The sequence below is a fragment of the Marmota monax genome, unplaced genomic scaffold (assembly GCF_021218885.2).
Source record: "Marmota monax isolate L192 unplaced genomic scaffold, Marmota_monax_Labrador192_F-V1.1 WCK01_AAM20220418_F8-fsc00061, whole genome shotgun sequence".
NCBI classification, from domain to species: Eukaryota; Metazoa; Chordata; class Mammalia; order Rodentia; family Sciuridae; genus Marmota; species Marmota monax.
In genome coordinates, this window is record NW_026695230.1 from 13,843,137 (window position 1) to 13,860,946 (window position 17,810).

Consider the following 17,810-nt stretch of genomic DNA (forward strand, 5'->3'; position numbering starts at 1 on the left):
GAACTGGCCTTACTTTGGATAGAACTTGAAGGGAAAGGGGTGGTGGTGTGGACCATCTGTGTTGATTTGGTCAAATTACCTAAATACCTTCTTTCTTGGGTGTCGCCTTAGTTTCTGCTCTGCCCACCTTTCCCTGTTGCCCAGAGTCACCACAGCTCCAAAGAAAAACCTTGACAGAAAACAGTGTGAGTGAGGTAGAGCCTAGAAGAAATATGAAGCACTTTAAAGAGTGTAAGTCATGCAAGACACCTGGGACACACTGCTGTAGCAGTGATCATGAACTGAGCAGACTCGTGGGCAGATACAATGGCTGACTCACCTCTGGGGCCCAGCTCCATCATGGGGCTTTACCCAAGGTAAGCATCAATAAATGTTCCTGGAACAGATGATCCAGAGGGAGGAAAACAGGCAGGTTTGGGCAATGAGCAAACAGTACTATGGCTCCAAGCTGCTGGAATTCCCCAGCACAAGACCACCTTCAGGAAAGACCACTTTCCGTTGCCAGGAAAGTACAAACAGAACAGTTTGTCCCCAAAACCTGGGGTCTATTTTTTCTCTTATTCTTTACTACCCCTGGCCTTTTGGATTTTCCCAGGTGTTGTCCCACCTGACAGATCTCTTAGCATCTTCAGAATTTAATCAACTTCATACAGATGAGTTTTTCCCAAAAGCTGTCCCTGCTCAGTTTACACAGCTCAATCAGCACCAACTCAGAGGAGCAATATTCCATTCTGATGGAACTAGGCCTGTGACATCAGTTGATAGATGGTCCTCAACACATGATCTCATTTGAGCCTGGATCTACAGGGATACATTTCTATTATCACCCTGTTTCCCAGATGTGGAAACTGAAAACTATGAGTAAAGCATCTTGTCATATGGTTAGTAAGTGTGGATTTGACCCAGATCTATCTGATTCCAGAATTGGCATAACCACTGGTGGCCTAACCACAGTGTCTGGAACCTCTAATATCCATGACTCTGGGACACTAGACAGGTCAGGTCTGTTGGTGAAAGAACTGTTCCAGCCTGACCCACCGCTAGTCCATTCACGCATTCTGTAGAGCTCAAGTCTGTTGTAAGAAAGAGGAGACACTGCTGACCTGACCCTGTCTTCTTTGCAGAATGATATAGCAGACTCAAGACAGTGAGGAGCTTTAGGAAACCCCTTTATCTCTGTCTCCAGCTTGATTTCACTGGACAAGACCTGTTGCTATTGGCCCGGGCCTGAGACCCCCAAGTTGTGGATGGGGATGTAGGCAGAGTCATTTATTCATTTAACAAACCCTATCAAGATCTAGATGTGCTTCCTGTACTCATGTAACTAATAAGGCAGCAGATAAATCATCAGAAACACATGATGCTATGGGAGCTGTATTATTTATTGTTCATTTTTTTTTATAATTCCCATTGCCTTATCTATAGCACAGTGTTTTCCCTTCAGATTAAAGCAAATTTGTCATTATTTCAGGAACACTGTGGGCCAATGAAGTTTTGAACAGAGATAGCATTGCTCAGTACAGAAGTTCTAGCAGCTCAAAAATGAGAAGTTGCCATTGCATTCCTAGAACTCTGCCTCCTCTCCTCCACTCCCAATCCTTATCTCAGGGAGCTCAACTGAGAAAGACCCTTGCTAGCTTAGCCTGGGGCCTGTGTTTTTCCTTGGATATAGGACAAGCTGGGAATTGATGGGAGCTACCTGGATAGAGGGAGACACACCTTGGGACTTCTTGGGTCAGAGCCTCTTGTCACCTCATACAAGCCAACCTTGCTGACCATCTCCCCCAGAAAGAGGAGAAGAGTGGGTTCAGGATGTCATACGGCAAAATGATCACCAGGGAATGTCCTGCTGGAATTTTCTGGAAGTTTATACAACTCAGCTCTTTCAAAGGGAAGATCACACAATGTTAAGAGTGGACCTTAGAAGAAATATTATCTAGCCCCTTGTCAGATTAAATGAATGAATGGAGGCGCAGATGTAAGGAGGCCCTTGTGAGGGTCCCAGAGGAAGTGAGTGGGTTCCGAGTCTCCCACAGCCTTTTCTCGCTCTTGGTACACCAGGCAAATTCAACCTCCTGATGGAGCCGCTCTATGTTCTATATATAATCACAGCCACTTCCCTAGCCTGCTTTTCTAGAATGCTGCCTGTGGAGGTTGTCTGGGAGATGCAGATGGCTACTTAGCATCAGAAGGAGGGAGAGAAGGAAGGCCCGGATTCATCCCTAAAAATATCTTCATCTCCGACTGAAGCAACGAGCCTCCGCAGCCCCACACATGCCCGCCTCTGAGGGCACTCCAGCTGGCAGTCCTTGTCATCATCAGCATCCACCTGACCGTGTTCTGAGAGGGCTGCGGGGCCTATGGTCTGGCTTCCCTTTATTTCCAACCTAGCACTGTGCTTGAAGAAAGGTCAGCGTGGAACAGGGTGAATTCCCCAGCAGGAGATTTTCCGTAGAGAGGCCAGGATGCCTCTGAAGGCATTTGAGTGGCAGAGCAGAGTTTTACAAGTATTCCTGGCCATCATCTTGTCCTCCTTTCCATACATTCTGGCAAGGGGTTAAAGAGTGAGTGTGGCACTCACTAGCTTCCTCCCAAGCTACTATCAGAGGGCTTTGGTCTTTCAAGAGGAGGAAAAGGAAGCCTGCTATCTATTGAGTCCACTGACCTGGTCAAAAAATGAGCTAGAGGCCACTTAGCCCCAGGCTACCTTGGGAGCCATCTTTGGAAAGAATTTTCTAAGCCAGGAAGTAGAAACATTGGTACCTCCCTCCAACAGACTCAGGGGTGCGTGAGAAGCAAGATTACCAGGGCCTTGTTCGAGCCCCTTATCATCCTGATAGGCCTCAGAAGGCACCCGTTGTTTATGGATACGACAGAGAGAAGTTTTTAAGGCCACTAGAAACTTGTCAGGTCTACCCCACTTCCACTGGATTGTCCAGAGGCAGTTTGGGGAAGAAATGGCCCTTCTCTTGGGACCTGCCCAAATTGGTAATGTCCTCGGAGATGTCACAGCACTTTGGGGAATGTGCACACATTGCCAGCAATTGGGAGGAAGTCGGGGGCTGGAGAGCCAAGAGCAGCGGCTACAGGCAGGAGGTGACGTCCCAACCAGACACCCTGACCAGAGCAAATAGAGACAAAGTGGCATAGAGAGGAGAGGGGAAGAAACAGGGTCAGGAAGGTAGTCCAGCCCAGCCCTAAACAGACTGGGGAGATACGTATTTTCAGAGTCAACTGTGAAATCCAATGGCATAAAACAGGGACTCACTCATATATCCCACAAACGTGTACAGTTGGTTAGGCCAACAGGACTCATAGCCAAGCAGTTAATAGCACAGATCTGAAGCCAAGATGCTTGGGTTTGAATCCCAGTTCTTCAGATTATTACCCTGTGTGCTCTTGGGCAAGTAACTTAACCTCTCTATGCAGCAGTTTTCTCACCTGTAATAGGGTAATAGTAATGGGGAGATACATGCATAGACCAGTGCCCTGCACATAGTAAATGCTATATGAGGGGTTTCTGACTCTGTAAGGGGCTTGGATTCTGTATTCAACTCCAGGTCAGAAACCTGGCGGTTCTCAGCATCAAATCTGTGCTCATGTTATGTCTCTCAGCCACATTTTGAGGCAGGTACCATTATCAACTGTACCTCAGAAATGAGAGAACAGCCCCTTGGAGAAACAGAGTGCCTGGCCCAGCCTCCAACATACTGCAGAGTGGGTCTGACCAGCTGACTTCCAAACCTGAACCTCTGTGGGGTGCTGGGGGACAGCAAGGAGAGAGTGGCCTGTTCTCTGGAGACTGAAGGAGCGAGTGGCTGAGCCGTGAGAGATGACTGAGCTGCGAGGGATGGATGGCAGGCTGTGCGAGCATTCGGGGTGGGAACCAATGGGAACGATCAGAGTTGGGGTGCAGAGCCAGGAACTGCAAGGGCTTCCTCCACCCACTCACGGAGTAGGTGCTTACCGAGTGCCTGCCATGCTTTCTGCACTGTGGAGGCTGGGTGGGCTCAAGGTAAAGCTAGAGGGGAGGGCAAGAACCATCTAGGGACTGGTGTAGCTGAGGTTTGTGTGAAGAGAGGGATTTGGCTAGCTCCTCCATTTCCCCTTATTCCAGTACCATCTCCTGCCCTTCTGACACGGGACTAGGCACAGCTCCCAGGCCTACTTAGTCACAGAGCCTCAGAGATGGTCACTCCAACGGTCCAAGCATATGGTCCAAGCAGAATTCTTCTTTAGGATCAGCGTCTCGATGCAGTGAGAGGAGTTCTCTCCTTGCATGGATGTTAGGGCTACAAGTAAACATGCTCCTCTTGTCACCGTGGAGACTCTGTCAGTGCGGAGTCCGGAGGTAAAACTCCTGCTACCTTTCTTTGCAGCCTTCCAGACTCTGCCCTCCTCTGGGTCTGTCTGGCTTCTTCTTCAGGCTGGTTTTCCTCACAGTGGCAAGTGCCAACAGTTTTCAGTGCCACCAGCCTCCTTATCCGGAAGAGACCCTTTCTGACCTGGCATTCCAAGCAGGAGTCCTGACAGCCCCTCTGCTTGGATTGGGTTACGGGCCCACTTGAACCTGTGCCATGGCCAGAGGAATGGAATGTGCAGATTGTCCATGCAGTCAGGGGCCCTTCCTAGGGCTGGATGGGCTGAGCTTCCCCTGCCAGGCACAGTCTGCATGGGAGGAAGGGGGGAGGCACCTGGGTGAAAGTCAAGAGTAGCTAGGAAGAGATAGAGAGAAATAAGTGTCTATCAGATGTAAAGCAGATGCTGTTGGTTTCCATATTTGCCTTGGCCTTCTAATGCAAACACTTGTGGCTCTGCCTGGGGGCTTCCTCTAGCCTCTGCAGCAGGCACGGTCAGTGCACCTGGCTGACCCAAAGTACTGGAGATGAGCAGCCTCCAACCAAGTGTGGTCAACGGTGGGGGGACATATACCCCAAATTTCTCACCCCTCAGGGAGGATATCTTGGAGATGTGTTCTGAGCTTCTATCTCTGTCCCAGCAAGACAAGGCTATAGGTGCCTACAGCAGTACCCTGCGCATCTGCACAGCCTAAAGTGACTTCCTTCAGGTCACTCCCCTGCCACCCTTGCCTAGCCCTCACTGGTGCTCCCTGGGATTACTTCCAATAAACTGCTCACATTCAATTTCTTACCTCAGGATCTCCTTTTGGGGCAACCCACCCCAAGCTCATCACAGCCCCCTTCATCAAGCCCTTGAGAGGAGCCATGGTGAGGTAGCCAATGTCACGACCTCAATGCACATTGCTGAAACAGCACCTGGCATGTGGGAAGTGACAGTAAAATTTACTGAAGGATTAAGACAGAAGCTATTCAAAAGAAACAAACAAACAAAAAATACCTGCTAAACCAGGTGTTTGTACCATCCAACTACTGCTTCTCTAACAGGCCTGGACCCCTAGACCTGCACTCCCCCTCCCTACCCCTGCCACCTCTAGATTCCTGGAATTTGTGCTTCTTACCTCTCAGAAATTCATGTCATCCTGATGTGCCCCTTGATGTCCACTCAGCGTGCCTTCCCTCCACCCTCGCCAAACTTTGTTCTAAATTGGGTGCATTTTGTAGTGGATACATACATTTTAATTATAGTTACATTCCTGCTGCCTTCCTGCTTTTCTCTGAAAATCTTTTTGCTGTGTGCAGCAGACTATCTGAGACAGCCCCAACTCTGGGGGGTTCAGGAGGAGCTGTCCTAGCTCTTGTCAGATCAGTGACCCACAGGGGCATTCCTAGTGTTACACTGATAGAGCTGAATAGAAAAGCCTTAACTTGGGGCTAGGGATGTAGCTCAGTGGTAGAGCATTTGCCTAGCATGTTGAGGACTTGGGGCCGGGGCGGGGGTGGGGGGGAGCCCAAGCCAGCTGCATAAGTAACTTTCTGGAAGAAAGAGCTCAGACTATGGTGACCTAGGTTCCAAACTCTGCATTTGCTGGGGTGTGACTCAGATCAATCTAGTAAACGGGGATAATGTGCCCTTCCTTGTGTGATCGGAGCATAGGTCAAACCAGAAGACGTTCCGGCTCTCAATAAATGCCAACCACTTTTCACTGTGGTGGTTTGGTATAGTAGCAACTACTAAGCTAGAACTTCTCAGGATTATTCCCTTTCCAGAATGGTTCTGGGTTAGGACTGACCACAGGGACATTTGTGTGAGACTGGGAAACTGCCTTTGCACAGACATTCAGCACAACATCTCTGGCACCACTGCAGCTCATGCATGTCGGTGGCATGGGGTGGCAGCCTGCCTTCCAGCTCCTCAACTCCCGCAGATTCTCCTCCTTCAGCTCCCCTGAGGCTGGGCCAGGGAACATGCTCTAATTTGCTGCTTCTAAGGGTCACCAGGCTGTCAAAGTTAGAGGTGGTGAGAATTCTGCCGTGGTCTCAAGGATTCAGTTTGTCTGAATTCCAGTTTGCTTTTGATTGGCTCCACTTCACATCTGGGTTTCTGCCCATCTGCCAAGCCTGTGGATCTACAGCAACTTCAGAGCCCCCAGGAGACATCTTGACAGTAGCCTCTGATAGACCTCTTGGCCAGCTCCCACAATTGTGTGAACTCTAGGACCTATAATAATCCACATCATATTGATGATCCTGCCTCCTGAAAACCCTAACTGATTAAATAGGTGAATACACACTGCCCCTTCTTGAAGGCCTCCCATGGACCCTTATCTTCATGACACCCACATAGCAAGTCAGGAATGTTAACCTCATTTTACATGGAGGGAAACCATAGACCAAGGAGGCTCAAGACCTAGCAGAACTAGAATGCAAAGCTATTTGTCTCTCTCCTGAACCTAAGAAGTGGTCACTTTGCCCCTCTAAAACTGATGACCAGCACAATATCTTATTAAATATAAAAGTACTATAACTATGATATGTGCTTATTGGAAATAGGAAAGACCCTTGGACATATTGGTTTGTCAAAGAAATGGCAAAACTACAACATCAATAATAGAGTAGGCCATTCCCTAAAAGAGGGTAAACACGGGTAAGAGGGAATGAATGGGAGACCTGCCAGTCCACAGGAAAGTGGCTCATTAGGCAAACTGGTTTGGGCAATGCCTCAAATAAAGGGGGTTGATCCCTTGGCACACAGGCAAGGAGGAGAGGATAGCAATATCATTTCTCTGCACAGTTTACCACTCCATACCCTCCCACTGGCCAACAATTCCGGACAGTTCAACTGGGAGGAAATCAAAGAAGCAATTGAAAAAGGGCTCTGGGTGTGTGCCCAAGAGTCACAGGATCCCAGAACAAAGCAGGAAGGCACTAGCTCCAGCAGCTTCTAGGATGCTGAGAGGTCTGCCCTCGAGGTTTTCTGCTTCTTTGAGAACCAAGGGAAGCATCTGAGAATGAGGCTGTGGCTGCCCTTTGGAGAGAATGGAGCAAAGCAAATTCATTTTGTATGGTTGTTTCTGGGCAGAGAAGAAGGAATGAGTCCTGGAAGAGGAGCAGAGAGAGATGGCATGGAGCATACCCACTGGGTGCAGCCTCTGTCTATTTCTCTCCACCCCCTCCCCAGGCTCCAGGAGGGTACTATAGTTCCCCCTCCCAGGAGCCCTCCCTCCTCACTTCCACCCAGTGACAAGCATCACTCCCTTTCAGATTGTCCTAGAGGTTGCCACCTTGAGAAGTCTTCCTTATAAAACAGTCTTTCTGTTCTTGCTCCCTCCATACTCTGCACGCAGACTCACCCATGTCCCTGTGTGGTTCCATATCCCCTCCAGTTGCTTCTTACATGCCTATAACATTTCCTTTGGAGAAACATCCTACCTCTAAATCTTGTTCCTCCTTGCATTAAAATTAAGCTTTATCATTTTTCAAATCAATGCTGTCCCCAATCAAAAAGAAAAAATATCTCAAAACACAGATATCCTCATCACCCAGATATTTAGACCATTAACACTTTGGGTGCTATAGTTTGGATCCAGAATACTCTGAAAGGCCCACATGATAAACACTTGGTTCCCAGCTTGGACCTATTAGGAAATGGTGGGACCTTTAAGAGGCGGAGCCTAATGGGAGGTCCTAGGTCATTGGGGGTGGGACCTCAAAGGAAACAGTGGGAATCCCTCCCCTTCTTCTCTCTCTCTTTGCTTTCTGGCTGCCAAGAAGTGAGACGTTTCTTCTGCCACACACTCCCACCATAATGGACTGCTCTACTACAGGTCCAGAAGCAATGGTGTGCCAACCATGACCTGAAAGCATTGGTGTGCCTACCATGGCCTGAAATCTCCAAAACTATGAGACAAAAAAAACCCTTTCCTCTTTTTAAGTTGATTGTCTCAGATATTTCATTACAGTAATACAAAGCTAACTAACACATTGGTATATGCGAATCAATTCACATTATCTGTACATGTACCTAAGAAATCTTTTCATGATGGGGGCAGTATGATAAAATGGTTAAGTTTGGGCTTTGTAGTTAAATTAGTTTGGGTTAGAATTATCCATCTAGTTGTATCCAATCTAGTTGGATAAAACAGTCTTTCAGAAACTTAGCTTTCTCTTACTTAAAATGGGAGTAGTAAAGTTGTTATAAAATTATAATTTTATAACAACAAAACCCACTAAGCACAGCATATGCTAAGATTATTTTTTTTGTGTGTGTGCGCACGGTAAGACACACATGCAAACAGAAATTCACCGTTTTAAAGTGTAAAATTCAGTGGCATTTAGTGAATTCACAAGGTTGTGCAACCATCACCATTATCGAGTTCCACAACATTTTTATCTTCCCCAAAGGAAACTCCACCCCCGTTGAGCAGTTCGCTCCCTTTCCCCCTTCCTCTGGGTCTCTAGCAACAGCTGATTTGCTTTCTGTCTATATGGAAAGTCACTTCTTTTATCTTCAACTTTTCTCTTTCTTTTAATTTTTCCTGGTAGCTATTATCATGGTCCAGTTTCTCTCCTTAAACAAATCAAACTAAACTTTAAAAAGGAAATAAATAATAACAAAAGCTACAAAGCAAGCATATAAAAATTATCTGACACACCTTGAAGCACTGCCCCCACCTCTTACCATCAGGTTCTTGAGTGACCCATCCATATTTCCCCTGCATCTTTGTTCTCACCCTCCCCAAACCCTGTACCCGGGCTCTCGTTGGGGTGGTAGGACCTCCTAGTGGTCAAAGCCATAGTCTATTTTCAGCTTCTTTCCTCCTTCATGGCCTTACCCCATAGGATGTTTCTGACCATCCCTTCCTGAAACTCTCCTTCCTTTGTTCCAAACACCACCTGTCCACCTCTGCCCTCTTCCTACTCCTTCTTCTCCATCTCTCCATGGGGGATCATACCCACCACCCCAGCTTCTGCTGTCAGAATGACCTCAGGGTCTTCCTGCTCTCCCCAGATTCTTCTGTTTATCTGTGTCCTGGACATTTGCCATGTTTCGAATATCTCCGAAAAGTCGATGTGTTGGAAATTGAAACCCTAATGCACCAGTGTTGAGAGGTAGGCCCCCCAGAGGTGAGTAGGTCCTAGGGCTCTGCCCTCATGAATGGATTGATGTCACTGCCACAGCAGTGGGTTTGTTGTCCTCAGAGCGGGTTGCTGCTGCTTTTGCTCTTGCTCTTGCTCACCCTCTCACCTTCTCCCATAGGATGAAGGCCAGAAGGCTCCACCAGATGCTGGCACCTTGATATTGGATTTCCCAGCCTCCAGAACTGTGGGAAATCAATTCTTTATCTTTATAAATTACTCAGTTTGTGATGTTATGACAATACAAAATGGACCAAGATGACATCTCAAAGTCAGTGTCTCCAGGTTGAATCATCCAAAACCAGACTGATGATTGACGCTCCTAATTCCACTAATGGTACCATCGTCCACCCAATTTTCCAAGTGTGAATTTTCAGTTACCTGTGGTTCCTCTCTTTCTCTAAACCTTCTTCATCAACTGGATAACAAATCCTATTAATTATAATTCAGAAACATCTTTTCCCTCCTGTCCACCTCTGGGGACAGTGTCTTAATTTAGATACCTAATATCTCTTCTAGGCATGACTACAACCTCCTTTTCTTTTTATTCATAGATATTCTTTCCTTAACTTTCAGAATTATATCTTAAAATATAAAAGTGGTCATGTCATTCTGCTATTTAAATACCTCTACCTTCTAGAAAACATAGTTAAACTCCTCCATCTGGCCCTGCCCACCTCCTTTCCCTCATCTCCTAGAGCAAACAGGCCCTGTCACAAATGTTCCACTCTCCACAGGGGCTTCCAGGTGAAGCAGCCCCCATCCTGACCCCATAAGTGGACCCAGGACCCCCAGTGAGCCAATCGGCTGTCTCCACCTCTCAGCCCTAGGAATTGGTCCAGGACTAAGTCAGAGGCAACTGACTCTTGGGCTTGGTTTGAGCTTTGAAGACATCAGACCTCTTCTTTGCACTGGATGTAAAGAAAGGAAGCACAGAGGTTGAACTTCTGTTTCTTGCAAATGAGGGGAACCCAAGATTAGAGCCACCATGAGGGAAAGAGGAAAACTTATCCCAGTGACAACTTTGGAGATCTGTATCAAACCCTACCCAGAGTGATATACTCTTGGTCTATGTTTTTAATAAACCCAAGACATGGCACTCCCCGGCCCTGGTTTTTTGTTTTTGGTTTTATTCTTAAGCTCATTAGAGTTCCGCTTTGTGTCACTTGTAAACCAAACTCCCTCTGCATCACCCTTTCAGCTGGGGTTTCCCAAATTTTGCTGAACTTTAAACTCACCTGGGGAGTTTTAAAAACTTCCAGTGCCAACTACATCCTAACATCTGGGGATGAGAACAGGTGTCAGTAGTTTTTAAACATCAGGATGATTCCAATGCACAGCAAGACCACTGCTACAAACAATGTAAGCAACTCCCCCTGGACTTCGCTAACTCCCTGCTCCCGATTTACCAGTTCTCTGTTCATTCCTTAGTGCTGCTCCGCTCCCCTTTTGAACTCTGAGCATCTTAGTGACAGATTCATGTCTTTCTCTTTTTGCCTCATACCTGGGAGAACCTCAGAAAGAGTAAAAATAATAAACAAATGAATAAATAAATAATAAGACACTCATTTGAATTTTAAGTCACCGTGGTTCCTCTCTTTTGCTAAATGTGCAATGAATGCATATTTTTCCCCTTCAAGATGGGTGGGTCCTGGATGCAGGTAGAAGAAAGGGGAAAAGAGCTGGGGTTGTGGCTCAGCGGTAGAGCACTTGCCTAGCATGTGCAAGGCCCTGAGTTCAATCCTCAGCACCAAATAAAAATAAATAAATAAACTAAAGGTATTATGTCCGACTACAACTAAAAAATAAATATTAAAAATTTTTTTTTAAAAAAGAAAGGGGAAAACATAAAGATAAGAGCGCGGTCTCTGGTGCCTGCTGCCTTTGCTCAAATCCTGATGGCCCAGAGCAAATACTCACCTGCTCTCTGCCTCCCTTCCCCCCCCCCAATGAAATGTAAATAACAACAGCTCTTACCTGGCAGTGATGTCGTCAGGACAACATCAATTAATACAAATAATATTCTTACAACATCTCTTGGTTCTCGGAAAGCACGCACTAAGTGTCAGCCTCTAACTCCCTTCCTTCATTCATACAGAGATGGATATGAAGCCTGGACTTGGGAGTTGGTGAACTGGATCTGAGACAGTCAGGATAGGTGGCTCTCCGCAGAATCCCACATGATTGGAAGGGGACACTAAGTGTGGGAGGAAGCCGAAGAGAGGGTGGCTTCTGGTATTTTCATTTTTAGGCCTTGAGCATGTTCAGATGCTGGAAGAGAGTCAGGTGAGGGGGAGAAGAGAAGCAGAGTCGAGGACAGATGGAGCCGGATCCTGCAGGGGATGGGAGGAGACAGGGTCTGGAGCCTCGGCGGGAAGAGGAAACTTGGACTGGAGGGGCAGGCGGCTGTCAGTCTCCAGTAGATGAGAAGAATGGCAGAGGGATGGATGCCCCTATGTTCACACCTGAGTGCGCTTTAGAGGTGTTCTGCTTTGTGTGCAGTTTGTTAATTTTGTTCAGGTGGCTGGAAGTTGACTCTGCTGGGGTGGAGACTCATTTACTGCTTGGTGGCAGAACAAAAGACTTGTAAAGTCTTCAGGTACTGCTGGCCTTGCCCTGCCCTCAGAGCCAACAGCGCACAATCAGGTGCCTTTAGATTCACCTGAATAGAGTCTGTTCATTGGAGAGAGGCCAGGTGAAGGGCTTATTGTTTTGTATTATTCATCATGGAGAATTCAGTCTCTTTTAAAGGAACACTTTTTTTTTTCCTGCCTTCAGGGAACAGAAAGTACTTCCTTATAGAGAACACAACTTCAACAGAATTTATTCAGGGTACTAGACTATACCTGTAGTCTCTGCATCAAAAGTGCATGGGCTTATAAACTTGTCAGCAGAATAGTTAGAGGTTTCAGAGTAACAGCAATCTTCCAGCTAAGGATGTCCTGGAAAACATAACTCCCTCTCTCTAGCTGTTTCCTTATCTGGAAAAGAAGGGGGTAGGCCTCGGGCCTGCTGGCTTCCTTCCTGCCTCCCTCCCCTCTATCAACATCATATATACCAAGCTCCTATCACAGGCAGGGAGCTCCTGTGGGTGCTGTGGGAAGATAAACAAAACTGGATTAAACAAACCCCAATACAGATAAAACTTGATTCAGCCATTGTCCTTCCCTTCATTGATTTGCAATTTTGCAGGAAAACTACAGTCGTCTCTAAGGACTGATTCTAGGACATCCATAGATACCCAAATCTAACGATGCTCAGGTCTCTTATATAAAATGGTTACCATTGCATATAACCTCTGCACATCCTCCGGTATACTTTAAATCATCTCTAGAATTCTTATAATACCTGATGTAAAGTCAGTGCTATGCAAATCATGGTTATGCTGTATTGTTTAGGAAATCATGAAAAAAAAATTGCATATATTCAGTATAGGCACATTTTTTTTTCTTATAATTTCATCTGAGGTTGGTTGAAACCTGTTACAGAGTAGAGGCCTACCACAAAGCTGAGGCAGCCACAGAGGTCCCTTCTTCACCCAGATTCTTGTGATCATGCCAGAAAGATTTCAGGCATGTTGCTCAGAGTAACAGGCATGAGCTTATTATAAGGGATAGGAAAAGGGGACACTCTCGAGAGAGAGTGAATCCTCTCAGAGAGGAGAACAGTGGGGTACCTCTTCTCCCTCCAGTTTCAGTAGAGTCCCCGGGACCAGAGAAGTTTCCAGAGTCCTGCCCAGGTCTACTTCTTGACTTTTGACTGGCAGCAGAATGACATCAGACTTTCAAGTCCCCATGGCACATAACAACTCTAGGTCACGTTGGCCCATGCTGATCCCTTCTAATTGGAAGCTGTTCTTACAGATTTTATGGTTGAGGGAATTATCCTTATCTCCTTGAGTTCTGGGATCTGGTCTGGGTCACAAAAGTTCCCCCACTTGAAGGTAACCTGTGTTCTTTTTATTGGCATTTCAGGCCTGCATTTCTTCTTGCAGATAACAGGTAGTTTGCTGAGGAATGTAGCATATCCTGTCGACTTAAGCCAGGCAGAGCTGCAGGTAAATTGCTTTAAAAAGGAAACCATGTGGGGATCAGCCCAGTGGGCCAAGTTTATAGAATTATGCTTTTAGCCTCATGTTCTCACTGTTCTCGCCTGTTCTCTATCAAATTCACAGATACAGAGGACCACCGTATAACCCAAATCACTCGATTGCAGTTAAGGTTTCCAACACCTCTCATTTAAACACTTTCAGGGGCCTCCTAATGTCTCCTTGCCTTAAATCATTTTTCCTGCCCTGAACAACTGCCAGAAGTTTCCCCATGAAGCACATGGCCCCCTGCAAGCTGCCCTCCAGCCCTGCAACATGACAGGCACCTCCATGCTTTCTCCCGCTCACTGAGCTCTAATCTCTTCATCTCTAGGTCTTGCAAACTCCTACTTCTGATTTCTGGCCCAAGTCCATGCTTCCCCTGCACCCACACCTTTGGCAGAATGAATGGCTGCCTCCTTCTGTGCTCTGAGCCTGCCCTGCTCCACAAGCAGAGGGTAGGCGCTTAAGACACATGATTTCCTCCTATTTGAAACATTGCTTCCTGGGTGGGAGGGGGATGGGGTTTTAGGCAAACCTGTTAGCAGAATAGACTGGAGAAGGGCTTTGCTGCAGGATCAAGGTTTGACTTGACCCTGCATCCTGACACTCTGAAGCACACCTCAGTTTTAGCACATACCACAATATGATCATTTACCCATCTCCTTCGTTGGGGAAAGGACAGACCTTAATTATTTTTGTTTCCTCAATGCCCAACACTTTACTGGTGCTGAATTAATGATCATGACATCATTAAATATCACATGTGAGAAATATGCAAAATCATCTCTGCCTTTGGTTCCCAGGCCTTAACTATATTTTGGGGGAATCCCTGAGACCAAGATTGTGGGAATTTTTTCCTTTATTAGTTCAAACAAACACAGGGCAACAAAGTCTGAAACAGCAAACACTCATGTACCCACTGTCCAGCTTTGACAAATCTTACTATTTACCATATTTACTTCTGTCATTTTTTTCTCTCTGTCTTTTTATTTTTATTTTTAAAAAATATTTACCATATCCTTTTTTTATTTTGTCACCCATAAGTTCTTTTTTTTTTTTTTAAGAGAGAGAGAGAGAGAATTTTTTAATATTTATTTTTTTAGTTTTCGGCGGACACAACATCTTTGTTTGTATGTGGTGCTGAGGATCGAACCCGGGCTGCACGCATGCCAGGCAAGCGCGCTACCGCTTGAGCCACATCCCCAGCCCTCTTTGTCTTTTTAAAGATATAAACATTATAGTTAATGCTTTTAACCCAAAGGAATATGTTCCTTCTCCTTCTGAATTTTTATTATTCAAATGAATGTTTTAATTATTACTATAAAAGCACATATTCTAAACAATATTTCGTACTGTTTTTCATGTTTTTGAACATATTAACTTTGTATATATGCATACTACATGTATGTGTGCATTTGTGTGTGAGTGGGTGGGTATATACACATATATAATGAAATTACAATTTCTTTTTTCTCTCAACATTATGTGAATGCATGTGGGCCTATTTCTGGGCTCTCTGTTCTATTCCATTGTCTATTGTCTGTTCCTGCACTAATTCTTTAATGTCAGTGTCTTTATAATAGGTCTTAGTAGCTGGCAGGGTAAGTCTCTCCTCCTTATTCTTCTCCAAAATCATTTAAGTTATTCTTTGTACTTCTCTCTTCCATGTGGTGGTTAAGATCAGCTTGTAAAGATTTAGGAAATTCCTTAAATTTTTACAGTAATTTGAGGGAAGTCCTATCTTTACGGTTCCGAGTCTTGCCACCCATGAGCCAGGTTCAGCCCTCCAACTGCTCAGGTCTCCTAGGTAGGCCTCGGTAATGACCCAGAGCAGCGCTCCCAGAGGAGTCCCAGTGGAGGAAAGAGCACTGAGAGCTGTTGGGGCAGAGCAGAGCAGTGGCGGGGCTGGAAGACATGCTGCTCAAACAGGCAGCCAAGGTTGGCTGTCCCAGAAATGATGAATGTACTGACCTCCCCACTGCTGTGACCTAATCATTCCACTGGGGCAGGTATTGCTATCCACCATAGTACTCTCTTCCTCCAGCCCTGGGGCTTTCAACTTCCTTCCCAAGCTATCTCTACAGGCAGCTCCCCAAATCAGTCAGAGCTGGCACACCAACGAAGACCACTGAAGCACCCAGCCTGAATCTAAGCAGATAGGGACCCTATGACAAGCCAACATGGCTGGCTTCAAGGGGTCACACAGGCCTGCGCAGGGCTCTGAGCCTGCCCTGCTCCCCAGGCAGAAGGTAGGTGCTTGAGACACATGATTTCCTCCTATTTGAAACATTGCTTCCCGGGTGGGAGGGGCATGGGGTTTTAGGCAAACCTGTTAGCAGAATCGACAGGAGAAGGGCTTGGCTGCAGGATCAAGGTTTGGGTTTTCCTCCCCGCCACCAGGCGACTCTGTGTTTAAGTGTTCAGAAGCCTTTAAAACCCAGTCCCCGAGTGCTTAGCAGGGGAGCTATTTATATCTCCTTCCACTGCTTCTGGAAACAAATAATTACCATATACTCCAGCAGAGACTCCAGCAGAGGTTTGTTCAAGGCTCTCTGCCTCACCCTCCTCTGTGCCTTTTGCACCCAGCACACAGTGGACCCTTATCACATCCCAGCGGGGATTCGAGCCAGTGAACACTCACCCAGGAGCTATCACCTGTGGCCCTGGTTGAGTGCTTAAAAGATTAGAATCCCCTCGTCCTCACCACAGTGGCAGGTGGGGTCCTCTCCATTTTGCACAGGAGAAAGGATGGCTCAGGAAGATGAAGTGACTCATCTGGTCAGGGCCATCCAGCGCGTCAAGGAAGGAATGATGTGTCAACCATTGACTGTGGAATCTGAGTCCAGCAGTGTGCCCATTGGAACCTATATGGAGGGGAGGAAAAGAGAGGGAGAGAGGAGAGAGAGGGTCAAGGAGAAACCATGGAAGGAAGAAACGGGAAGGAGGAAGGTGAGGGGGGAGAGAGAGAGGATAGGAAGAGAGGAGGGTGGTGGCAACTGAGGTTGCAGGCTTGTCCTGGAAAGGGGGACCTCCTGTCCCAGGGTCTGCATCCTGGGACCTGTGAGCACCCATTCAAGAGTGATCTGATCTTTCCAGGGAGACCTTGTGAGTCCTTTGAAGGAGAAAGGAGAGGAGAAGAAGGTGGGCAGATTTTCACAATTAAGGATCCTCTCTGAGGGCAGTTATTTGAAGCCTGGTGCATATAGGAGAAAATATTTTTTTTAATTTTTTATTTTTTTATTTGTTTTAATTAGTTACACATGACGGTATTAGGAGAGAATCTTGAAACCCATTCCAAAGGGACCCTTGCCCTTATGTGATGGGGACAGAGAAGCCACAGCAGCCCTATGATCCCTGTAGCCTGGCAGAGGGACTCAACTCAGGACCAAAGGAAGCACCAGAGAGATGATCTGAAGTGTGTAATTTGGTTAAGCTTAAATAAAAAAAAAATCAAAACTTCCCTAGAAAACATATACCACTTCTCTCTGGGGTGGAACTCTGGACAATTTCCTCTGTTCAAGTATTTTCAGACCTGCATGTGTCCCATGCACTGATTTGAAGGAAATTGTTCAGAGGTCTTCCTCAGTATCGGTGGATGGATAGGAAGGAGAATAGGCATGCCCAGGGTGGAGCTGTGGGCTTGGGGAGGCCACTTTGGGGAGGGACTGCCACTCCTGAGCCTGGACACTCAGGTGAGCAACCGATTATAGAAGGCAGATTGCTGCGGTATTACCTCGGCCAGGAAGGAGCCATTGTGGACTTTTGACTTTATTTTCCCCTCCCTCTCTCCTATCCCCGGCTCTCTGGGCCACCTCCCTTTTCTGATAGCTACTGAAGGAATTCTATGAAGCCAACATGCGCCCTAAGCTCTCAGGGGTATGGGCTTAATTAAAAACCAGTCTAGTTTGCCCCTCCATAGGAAACAGGGCAGACAGGATGTTGGTGCCAAAGCAAGCCAAAAACCAACTCAGTATGGGAGGCATCCGCCAGCTTCCTGTCGAAACCCTCTGGGCTCAGCTACAAGGCTGTCAGGACAGGAGTATTAAGTCCTGAGGCCCACATGGGAGCTAACAGGCTGGCTTCAGGCCTGGCAGGGGCTCTTGGGTAGATGGGCAGGGCTTGAGAGTCTTTGGCGTTTGCCAAGGATACTTGTCCTCAGGTGGGCACCAGCACGGATCTTCTGAGGGGACTTCTAGCTTGATACAGAAAGTGGCTTTGGATTC